Genomic DNA, 11,344 nt, shown 5'->3' with positions numbered 1-11,344 from the left:
TTTAAAATAATGATGGAAAAGGATAGACCAGATCTAAAAGTTCGAAATTGGTGAAAGGCCAATTTTGACGGTATTAAGCAAGGTCTTTCGAAAGCTGATTGGGGGCAGATGTTCGCAGATAAAGGAATGGCTGGAAAACGGGAAGCCTTCAGAAATGAGATAACGAGGATCCAGAGAAAGTATATTCCTGTTAGGGTGAAAGGGAAGGCTGGTAAGTATAGGGAATGCTGGATGACTAAAGAAATTGAGGGTTTGGTTAAGAAAAAGAAGGAAGCATACGTAAGGTATAGACGGGATAGATCGAGTGAATCCTTAGAGTATAAAGGAAGTAGGAGTGTACTTAAGAGGGAAATCAGGAGGGCAAAAAGGGGACATGAGATAGCCTTAGCAAATAGAATTAAGGAGAATCCAAAGAGTTTTTACAAATACATTAAGGACAAAAGGGTAACTCGGGAGAGAATAGAGCACCTCAAAGATCAGCAAGGCGGCCTTTGTGTGGAGCCATAGAAAATGGGAGCGATACTAAATGAGCATTTTACATCAGCATTTACTGTGGAAAAGGATATGGAATATATAGACTGTAGGGAAATAGATGGTGACATCTTGCAAAATGTCCAGATTACAGAGGAGGAAGTGCTGAATGTCATGAAACGGGTAAAGGCGGATAAATCCCCAGGACCTGATCAGGTGTGCCCTAGAACTCTGTGGGAAGCTAGGGAAGTGATTTCTGGGCCTCTTGCTGAGATATTTGTATCATCGATAGTCACAGGTGAGGTCCGGGAGACTGGAGGTTGGCAAACGTGGTGCCATTGTTTAAGAAGGGCGGTAAAGACAAGCCATAGACCGGTGAGCCTGACATCGGTGGTGAGCAAGTTGTTGGAGGGAATCCTGAGGGACAGGATGTACATGTATTTTGAAGGCCATGATTTGGGATAGTCAACATGGCTTTGTGCGTGGGAAATCGTGTCTCATAAACTTGATTGAGTTTTTTGAGGAAATAACAAAGAGGATTGATGAGGGCAGAGTGGTAGATTTGATCTCTATGGACTTCAGTAAGGCGTTCGATAAGGTTCCCATGGAAGACTGATTAGCAAGATTAGATCTCATGGAATATAGGGAGAACTAACCATTTGGATACAGAACTGGCTCAAAGGTAGAAGGCAGAGGGTGGTGGTGAGGGTTGTTTTTCAGACTGGAGGCCTTTGACCAGTGGAGTGCCACAAGGATTGGTGCTGGATTCTCTACTTCTTGTCATTTACATAAATGATTTGAGCATAGGAGATACAGTTAGTAAGTTTGCAGATGACACCAGCATTGGAGGTGTAGTGGACAGCGAAGAGGGTTACCTCAGATTACAACAGGATCTGGACCAGATGGGCCAATGGGCTGGAAAGTGGCAGATGGAGTTTAATTCAGATAAATGCGAGGTGCTGCATTTTGGGAAAGCAAATCTTAGCAGGACTTATACACTTAATGGTAAGGTCCGAGGGAGTGTTGCTGAACAAAGAGAACTTGGAAAGCAGATTCATAGCTCCTTGAAAGTGGAGTCGCAGGTAGATAGGATAGTGAAGAAGGCATTTGGAATGCTTTCCTTTATTGGTCAGAGTATTGAGTACAGGAATTGGGAGGTCATTATACAGCTGTACAGGACATTGGTTAGGCCACTGTTGGAATATTGCATGCAATTCTGGTCTCCTTCCTATTGGAAAGATGTTGTGAAACCTGAAAGGGTTCTGAAAAGATTTACAAGGATGTTGCCAGGGTTGGAGGATCTGAGCTACAGGGCGAGGCTGAACAGGCTGGGGCTGTTTTCCCTGGAGCGTTGGAGGCTGAGGGGTGACCTCAGAGGTTTACAAAATTATGAGGGGCATGGATAGGGTAAATAGGCAAAGTCTTTTCCCTGGGGCCAGGGAGTCCAGAACTAGAGGGCATAGGTTTAGGGTGAGAGGGGAAAGATATAAAAGAGACCTAAGGGGCAACATTTTCACAGAGGGTGGTACATGTATGGAATGAGCTGCCAGAGGAAGTGGTGGAGGCTGGTACAATTGCAACATTTAAGAGGCATTTGGATGGGTATATGAATAGGAAGGGTTTGGAGGGATATGGGCCGGGTGCTGGCAGGTGGGACTAGATTGGGTTGGGATATCTGGTCGGCATAGACTGGTTGGACCGAAGGGTCTGTTTCCATGCTGTACATCTCTATGACTCCATGACTCTAGTGCAAGGAACTCATGTTAAACAATTAGAGGGATGTCAAAGACTTAGAAAGAATAGGAAGCTGATCCACTAGAATTGTGGGTGGGGGGCGGCGGGGACGAGGAACTTCAGCATTATGAAGAGATTAACATTGTGGTTACTAAAGCATGAGTCGTATGATAGGAGTGAGGAATTTTCCCAGCTTGCCACACCTGTTTCAGCAGAAATGGCAGTATTCACATGCTGGGAATCGGTGCAGGGAGGAGTTGACCCTATCACACTCCGACGTTGATCAAAGATGGCCAAAGCTCTCCAAGGTGCTGAATGCCAAACTCGGCTAATTAACAGGCCTACCTCAGTTCTCAGCCCTTCACACAACTGCACCCTCTCACATACAAGTACAAATCAATATGCACCATTTATAGTCCCACGCCAATTTAATGCCAAATTATACCTTTTGTTTCATGGTTTCTGAAAGCTCACTGATTACCCTTTACTCTCCTGTAATGATTGGAATGATGTCAGCCAGTTGAATATCATAGAATATGAGTTTTCAGAGTCGTGGCTGACAGATATAAACAGGAGAGTCAGGAGCTCTGTTCACACTCGGAGCCAGCTCTGAGAGGGGTGGGTTAGTGTCATGTACTATGCACATGTTCATAAAGCGTGACTTGGTGATGGGAAACCAGCTTTTGTGGAGTATTTTCACTTATAATCTGCATGTCCACCAGGATCTAATGAAGGTCTAAATATGCATTTCTACTCAAGTAGAAAAAAACTTCTGTTCATGAAAGCCATTCAAAATGTTTGCATGAGTATATAAAATGTCTTATATAACCCATTGACATGTATCAATGATCCCACATCAAATGGAGCTAATCCTTTATCAGCCCATTTGTGCTGTCAATCAAACTGAACTGGAATCTCTTGCAGCGATAATGAATCAAAGTAGCCAAGTGTTAATAATGATCTAATGGTCGTCCTTCAAGGTGATGTCAACAAACAGCCATTTTAGCAACTAGAACAGATCTTTTTGTCAACTCTTAGAGAGAGACAGCCTTCTTTTTTAAAAAAAAGCACAGTTTGGAGAAGGTGGTGGATTGGTGATAATATCATTTGATGAGTAATCTAATACCACAGGCTAACGTTCTGGGAACATAGTACCACAGCAGATTGCGAAAACTGAATTGAATACAAATCTGGAATAAAGAAGGCTGGCCTAATTGTGACCAAGTATTCATTGTCCATTGTCATAAAAACCTATCTGGTTCACCTGTGTTTTGTTAGACTTTACCTGGTCTGGCCTACATGTGACCCCTGACCTACAACAATATGATTCACTGTTTACAGCTTTCATGGCAATTAGCAATGAGCAGTAAATGTTGGCCTAGCAACTGATGTTCTCATGCCTTGAATGAATTTAAAAAAAAACAACTCCACTGATTCAAATTTTTTCAACTCTCATTAAAGCAGCAGGCTATTTTTAGTTTTCAAAGGGTTAAGCATTTAAATAGCTTGACATATCCAAAGATCAGTTATCCTACAAGAGCATTTATGACATCTCGTAAACACTCATTACTTCCACACTATGGTTGCTGTGAATAATGGGATCTGTTTGAACTCAGCATTGAGCTCACATAGTCCTGCTGTATTCAGGCTCCCCTCACATGTGAGTCACGCCCTGTTTCCTTTACCCTACTAACCAAAATAAGACCTGTCAGTAATAGGGGATTTAGACTCTGGGTCCCCCCCTCACCCGGCTTCCCAGCACCACCAACCCCGCCCCCCCCCCCCAACTAATTTTAAGGTGTGACAGAATCTCTACAACTTGATGAATCACACCCAAGGTTAATGGAATATTTAGGGGAGATGTTCAAATTATGAGTGCTTTTTGATAAAGTAGACGGTAAGATTCTATTTCTCCTGGCAGGGAAATCTGTAAGCACTTGACTAATGTTTAAAATATTTGGCAGGAATCGCCAATTCAGGAATAAAAAGAATTATTAGCAGTATTAAGAAGCTCTTTGAAAGAGGCAAAAATAGCTGAATACTCTCTAGTGTTTCGTTGCTCAATTATCAGGAATTTACTTCATTAAGGATTGTATGTAAGTGAATTTGATTATAATATTTAAAAATAAATACATAGTGTTAAAACAAACATTCACTTTATCCTTTACTTATTCATTGCACAAATCCCCTTTGTTTCAAATAATGAATATGGGTGAATACATGTGGTTTTTAGTAAGAAGCTGAAAACTCATTACCCCACTGCCAATGTTATGGTAAACCATGAGACTGTGTCATATATGTCTGAGAATGAGAGTACGGTAAGGACAGCATTCAGGAATGATGAGAGTGTGTGGGATGTGGAGAAGGGTTTTAAGGTATCAAAGACAATGACTAATTATTGCCATCTGCCACTCATCATATCCAGTTTGCATAAGTAAGCAAACATGAGCTGAAAAGATGGTTAGAAAGATTCATGACCAATGTGTAATTCTCTAATACAGTGAAAGTGGCACGTTCTTCTGAAAAAATAACTATTTTTGTTTAAGCATTTCCAATGTATATAATTAATATTTGGTATAGCCTTAAAATCAAAAAATGAATAAAAGAGACAAATTATTGACATGCTTAACTAGCTTTTAGTGTAAATCTGGGCATGATCAAACATTTAACGGGAAAATAAAGAATGTGAAGGAAAAAGCCACTGCCTAATTTCATAATGGCAAGCCATTTTGGTGGAATTTAATTCAAACATGTTGCTTATATTGCTGAAAAAAGTTGAGAACAGAATAAAGAATTTTTGAGTAATTTCCATGCCTGAAAATGCGATCTTAGTTTTAAAACAAAAACAGATATTGCTGAAGAAACTAAGCAGGTCTGGCTGCATCTGTGAACAGAAAGTAGAGTTACTGTTTTGAGTCCAGTGACTGTTCCTCAGAATGGACTCAAATCATTAACTCTTTCTTTCTCCACAGATGCTGCCAGACCTGCTGAGATTCTCAACAACTTTGTTTTTGTTTTAGATCGTCAGCATCTGTTATTTTTTTACATTTTAATTTCAAAATATATTAAGGCATTTATTGAATCTACAAGGACAGGTATTTCATAATCACATCAAGAAATTACTGCCTCTAAAATGTTCAGTTAAAATAGCTTCCTACTAACTACTTTCTGAAACTGTAAAGTAATTTAGGAACATCTCTATGTAACTGTGGGTTAATATAACATTGAAAGCTTAGCAAATATGCTATGTTTCAGAAGAAATTAGGTTAGATGATCTGATTCTGGCAGTCTCCCAAGTCCATCAGTAGTTAATTTTCATTGAATCATGTGGATCTTTTTTCTAAAAGACCAATCAGAGATTATCCAAAGTCAAGACTTGGGTAGCAACTAGGTACAAATGACATTTTTCTCAAATGACATTTTTCAGGATCAGGCATGATGGCTGTGATAATCTGTTGTGGGGTCAGCCTGATATCTACGTGGTCTGTTCCTGCCAGTCAATATTTCATAGTTGTGTATCAGTGACATCAGAACAAAGAGTGAATTTGCTATCTCCCATCAGCCAACCCCCTCCCTTTGAATGAAACTACTCACCAATTCGGAAGGCCGCTGTCTGAGGTATTTCTGCCGAAGTTAAATGGGGAACGAAAACAGAAAATGCTGGGAAATTGCAGCAGGCTTGGCAGCATCTGTGGAGAGAAATCAGAGTTAACATTTTGGATCCGGTGACACTTCCTCAGAACTGATGGTAACTAGGAAAATGTTGGTTTCAATTAGATTAGATTACTTTACAGTGTGGAAACAGGCCCTTCGGCCCAACAAGTCCACACCGACCCACCGAAGCACAACCCACCCATACCCCTACATTTACCCGCTACCTAACACTACGGACAATTTAGCATGGCCAATTCACCTGACCTGCACATCTTTGGACTGTGGAAGGAAACCGGAGCACCCGGAGGAAACCCACGCAGACACGGGGAGAATGTGCAAACTCCACACAGTCAGTCACCTGAGGCGGGAATTGAACCCGGGTCTCTGGCGCTGTGAGGCAGCAGTGCGAACCACTGCTTATATGCAGGTTTATATGCAGAAAATAGGATGGGGGAAAAGGGGTAAGAAGTAAACGATAGGGGGGGAATAGAACCCAAAGAGAGAGAAGAACACAATGTAGGAACAAATTCCTGCAGATTACTCCCCCATTCCAGTGAGACTGTCTTCTTTCAAGTCTGGCAGTTAAACACGCTATTGTTCTAGGCGGAGGTGGGCACTGCAGATGCTGGAGATTAGAGTCAAGATTAGTGGTTCTGAAAAGCACAGCAGGTCAGGCAGCATCCAAGGAGCGGGAAAATTGACTTTTCGGGCAAAAACCCTTCATCAGGAATGAGCTATTGTTCTGCCATTTTCACATTCCTATCACTTAATCTAAACTTTCAACATCCGTTCTCCCCTAACACTCCACGTTCCACCGTACCCAACTATTGAATAAATGCTGGCCCCTTCAGACTTCATGCCGGTTCTGATGAAGAGTTACCTGGACTTGAAATGTTAGCTTGTTGTCTCTCCATGGATGTCGCCTGACCTGCTGTGATCTCCAGCATTTATTCTTTTCAGTTGAGAGAGTAGAGTAGTTGGGTAGACAAAGGAGTGGATAGCAATCTGGCTAGGAGAGTGTATAGCTTTTAATGGGGATTGTTAGTGGCTAAAAATGGGTTGTGTGTAATAACAGACTGTGATAACAAGACCTGTTGTGTGGGGGAAGGGGCAAGTACATGGGAGAATCCAAACCCTAAAGTTATCGAACTTGATATTGAGTCCAGAAGGCTGCAGGGTCCCCACGTGGAAAATGAGGTGCTGTTCTTCCAACTTGCATTGAGTGTCGCTGGAGCATTGTAGAAGGCCTGAGAGAGAGGTATTGGTCAGGGAACAGGGTGGTGTGTGAAGCGGAACTGGAAGCAGGCAACTGGAAGCTCAGGGTCTATTTTGCGGGCAGAACATAGGTGTTCTGCAAAGGTGCTCCCCAGTCTATGCTTCATTTCCCCAGTGTAGAGGAGACCACATAGTGAGCAATGAATGCAGTGGACTAGATTGTGAGAAGTGCAGATAAAGTGCTGCTTCACCTGCAAGGTATGTTTAGGCACAAGGATACTGGGGAGGGAGGAGGTGTTACACCTTCTGCAGTTGCAGGGGCTGTGGAAGAGAGTTGGGAGTGAAGGAAGAGTGGACCAGGGTGTCCCGGGGGGGAAACGATTCCTGTGCAAGGTGGACTTCCTGTGCAAGGTGGACGAGTGGGGTGGGGGGGGGGGGGGGGGAGGCAAATATGTCTTGTGCCAGCATCTTGGTAGAGGGGCGCAAATGGTGATTAATGATCCATTCAGTTATCGGACCCTCCTGGTACTTCAAATATGTCTACATATAGTCGTGTGCATGTAATAAACAATCATTTGTTTGTAGGATGGCGTCAAACTCCAACATTTGTTTGTTCCTTCATATGCTACTGTACAGAATTGAACCATATACTGTTTGTATTTAAACTTATTTTTATGAAGGAAGTATATTTTAAAATAATGGAACTTGAAATAAGTTATGGATTAGATTTGAAACACCTTTGACCACAAGTCCATCAGCAAGTGGTCAGCACATAGCATCCTTGAGACCCTGCGGGGAAAATAGAGGATAGATCCTGTTGGGTTGTTCTCTGAGCAGACTGTCAAAGTCATTTGGCAGATTGCTTCATCACCAGAACTTTCCAACAAACACCATGACATTTCTTGGCGGGTGGTGAGAAGGGCACTCCATGTCCATCCGGACTCTCTGCACCGCCAAGTGCTGCCCTCGAAGTGACTGCATGGCGATAGAGACTGTCACACATCTCCTTCTGGGATGTGCCTTTGAAAAGAGAGACTGCAGAGAGATGCAGTGGTTCATGTGGAGATTCGTCCTGAGTAGCTCCTTGATGTAGGACTCTGTGCTACACTATCTGTTTCCAGGGATGCACACTAAGACAAACATTGACTGTGCCTGGAGGACCATCAACGCAGTGAAAGATGCTGTTTGGTCTGCTTCAGCAAGGAGTTGACCTCAATTGAATGTTACAAACTGGCAAGGTCCAGTGCACTAAAGCTTGGGGTAGCTGCCGTCAAGGTGCAGTGGGGAAAGACCACCATCTAAGGTCTTCTGCCGAAGTTAAATGCGGGTCTGTTCTGTTATCAGACTATCCTGGTGTCTCACATATATGTAAATATTATCATGAACAGGTAAGAAATGCTCTACCTTGTTTGTTAGATATTGTCAAACTCCAATGTTTGTTTCTTCTAATGCTGATGTACAAAACATATTTTTGTATATTAAGGTACTTTTACAAATAAAGTATATTTCTGAAATAAAAGAAGTAGTGGATCAACTATGCCCTTCGTCCAGAGGAAGTAAGAATAAAGTTACCACAATTTCTCCAACAATTAAGAATACTTGTAAATTATTGATGTTTGCCTTTTCCTCTTCTCTTGCGATATAATTTCTTTCAGATCTTTCTTCCCAAAATTTCACAATTATATGCAACATTTTCTGGCTTCTGATTTCACCAGCTCCTTGATGAAACGGATTGAGAGAGCTTGAATTGTGCCGAACTCAAAAGACTTTCCCTTAATATTCATTATCCAAATGTTTTACACTAAAGAATCATTAAATAATCAGATTATGCTTCAATTCTTTGTGAACACAAACGTTATTTTTCATTGCCTGCCTGGAGTCTGTCTGAAAGACAAGTCAAGCATATAAAAGATGTAAGAAGAGATTATCATTTTTTAAAAATTAAGACGTTCCTCCCTGACAGCTAAACATATACAAGAGAAATGAAGTACACTCTCTGCATTTCCACCTAGTAGATTACAATATGGGCACCGAATGAAAATCTGTTACAAGCCTATTTAAAATAAGGTTGGAAATCCACTCCATTTCAAGAAGGTGTAATATTGAGAGCTTACTGAGACCAGTGTGCTGTGTTTCTGGTGTACCAGATTTCTAAAGTCACTTTCAGTCCTGTTCACACACAAACAGTGTTGTGAGTTCGTCGTAATACATACATCTGTTTGTGGCACTTGTCAATTTGAAATTAAAACGTTTCACAATTTACGCAATATTTGTGTTAGAATTTTATTATATGGTTTCATTGGCTCCATTGTATTAATAGGCTGCTGAATGTTATGTGGTTCTTCCCAGGTTTTAACTTTAAGTGGAGACACTAAGGGAGTCAAGGAGTACAGGGAAAGGAGGAAAAGTGGAATTGAAGATTATCAGATCAGTCATCATCTCATTGAGTAGCAGGGCAGACACGATGGGCTGAATGGCCTACTTCTGCTCCTACATTTGGTCTTAAGTAATATGTCATGGTTTTTCATAGAGTCATAAATAGACCCTTCTGTTCAACTCATCCATGATGACCATGTTTCCCAAACTAAGCTAGTCCCATTTGCATGTAGGGAAAGTGAGGACTGCAGATGCTAGAGATCAGAGTCAAAAAGTGTGGCCTGGAAGAATACAGTTGGTCAGGCTGCATCTGAGGAGCAGGAGAGTCGAGGTCACGGGCTGAAGCCCTTCATCATGAATGGCATTCTCCTGCTCCTCGGATGCTGCTTGACCTGCTGTGCTTTTTCAGCGCTGCAATTTTCAACCCATTTGCCTATGTTTGGCCAATATCCCTCAAACCTTTCCTATTCATTTACCCATCCAAAGGGCTTTTAAATGTTGTAAGTGTATCTGCATCTATCACTTCCACTAGCAGTTCATTCCACATATGTACAACCATCAATGTTTATCATTTGTTCATTTCAGATTACAGAAGAGTGGCTTGTCAGCGTGTGGCCTCATGTTTTCATTTCTAAAGCTGATATATCCATTGCAATGTCCTTTATCTCCATGTCATGATACATATTTTGAAATATTCTTTATTCTTTAGAATTTGGATGTCAATGCTCAGGACATCATTTGTTGTCCATTCCCAATTGTTCTTGAATACCGTAGCTTTAAGACCAATTCCAGGAGATGTTAAGAATCAATTACATTGCTATGGATCTAGTCACACATAGGCCAAACCAGATAAGTGTGTCAGATTTTTATTCTTGTAAAATCACATCATTCTCACTGATGTCCTTGAGGAATAGATGATTACTTCTTGGGGTAAAATCTTGTTGAGGCATCAGGAGTTTCCTCTGTGTATCAGAGAGCTAACAAAAGACCTTGTTTCCTTTTCCAGAGTAGACTGTTTGAACAATGTGCCGATCCAGGCTGGAATCAAGAATCTTGAAGTCTCACCTAGTCAAAGTTGTTCTGTAAAGCTGTTCTAAAAAGAATGGAAGGCATTGGTGTGAAGCTACTGAGGAGGATTCTGGGAGAAGTCAGCATAACCACCATGACTACTAGTTCAAGTAGCAGCCTTAACTGGATCAACAGCCAGGAACTGAAACTAGAGTGACTGGAGAGGGGAGACAGCAAAGCAGGTAAAAAAACTTGAACACTGAGTGTTTGAGGCCTAATTTTGAGTAGAAGCCTTATCTTGATCCATTACACGGGGAGTATCGTGGGAGTTGCACTTTGAGACAAATTCAAAAGAGACATTTTAGGAAGAAGGGCTCCTGACTGGTAAGTAGTGGCCAGGTGAATTTTTTTCTTACCTTCAATTTCCATTATCCTTTCATACCCATCAGCTAAAAGGTCTTAAAATTGATAAATCTCCTGGCCCTGATGGGTTACATCCTAGAGTTCTGAGGGAGGTGGCTGAGGAAATAACGGAGGCGTTGGTTGAGATCTTTCAAAAGTCACTGGAGTCAGGGAAAGTCCAGGATGTTGGGAAGATCACTGTTGTAACCCCCTTGTTCAAGAAAGGATCAAGACAAAAGATGGAAAATTATAGGCCAACTAGCCTAACCTCGATTTTCGATAAAATTCTAGAATCCATCGTTAAGGATGAGGTTTCTAAATTCTTGCAAGAGCAGGGTCGGATTAGAACAAGTCAACATGGATTTAGTAAGGGGAGGTAGTGCCTGACAAACCTGTTGGAGTTCTTTGAAGAAGTGACAAGTAGGTTAGACCGGGGAAACCCAGTGGATGTGGTCTACCTAGACCTCCAAAAGGCCTTTGATAA

The 11,344-nt window shown here is 41.7% G+C and overlaps 1 long non-coding RNA gene across 2 annotated transcripts in view; it reads right to left on the bottom strand.

Moving 5' to 3' along the window:
- Positions 1–11,344, bottom strand: part of LOC122560058 — a 158,784-nt gene that overhangs the window by 86,284 nt on the left and 61,156 nt on the right. For both annotated transcript variants that reach the window (XR_006314631.1, XR_006314630.1), the window contains exon 3: positions 5,800–5,894. This is a non-coding gene — a long non-coding RNA (uncharacterized LOC122560058). The remainder of the gene's footprint in view (positions 1–5,799; positions 5,895–11,344) is intronic.

Source organism: Chiloscyllium plagiosum, chromosome 20, assembly GCF_004010195.1.
Source record: "Chiloscyllium plagiosum isolate BGI_BamShark_2017 chromosome 20, ASM401019v2, whole genome shotgun sequence".
In the NCBI taxonomy this organism is placed as follows: Eukaryota; Metazoa; Chordata; class Chondrichthyes; order Orectolobiformes; family Hemiscylliidae; genus Chiloscyllium; species Chiloscyllium plagiosum.
Note: the sequence above shows the minus strand (reverse complement) of the source record. Positions and strands in the feature narration are given on the sequence as shown.